This window comes from Mesoplodon bidens (assembly GCF_964165515.1).
Source record: "Mesoplodon bidens genome assembly, chromosome: 20".
In the NCBI taxonomy this organism is placed as follows: Eukaryota; Metazoa; Chordata; class Mammalia; order Artiodactyla; family Ziphiidae; genus Mesoplodon; species Mesoplodon bidens.
Window position 1 is genome coordinate 2,767,085 of NC_138181.1, and position 843 is coordinate 2,767,927.

Genomic DNA, 843 nt, shown 5'->3' on the forward strand with positions numbered 1-843 from the left:
ACCTGCAAGCCAGATCAGTCTCTTTTCTCTATATGGAATCCAAGGAAAGTAAGGGACCCATAGCTACTGCAGGTTAGGGTGGGTGGTGTGAGATTGGGGGAAGTGTGGTAAGATATTTTGGTATCAGTAAATTATTTACATATTAAAATATTCCGTTCCAACATTCAGTTCTATTGAGGCAAACCCTGAGTTAGGCTCTTCCTGGTTCCTAGCCTATGTAACTTATTTTCTCTCCCTAGATCCAGCCATTTTATTTTAGCTTGCAGACTCAGCATCATCCTGACCTCTAAAAGAATCTTACATGTAGGGGAAAGAAACTAAAGACCTCTCTTTCAACACTTAGGCACATCAAGCCCTACCCTGACCTAAACCTTTATTCTTAGAGTTAGGGTATTGTCTTGTCCCCTATACCCACTTCCTGCATTTTGAAACCATCAGGTTAACTGAGACATGTCTTGGTGTAACACCCCCAGTTCGTCTACCCCTGAGGCTCTCCTTAATTCTTCCCATTGTCACATTGTGATTTAATTAAGTACTGGAATCCCTCAAATCCTTGCATGGTACCTGAGGGCCTATGGGATACTGGTCGATTTTGTTAGTGTCAAGTACTTAGCTGTGTGATTCTCCAAATATCCCTTGCTCCTATATTTTCCATGCCAGCATACTACATACCCATTAAGGCATTGTTTCATCTTATGTTGCACGCACTCCCATTGAGAGGCCTACTCTTTGCTACTTCCCATACTTTCTGGAAACCCTGTTATGGCCAGGTCTGGATTGTTTTGTTTACCCAGCCAAAGCCTGTGTCTTTTAGCAAACTGGAGCTATAAGGCCAACATAGAT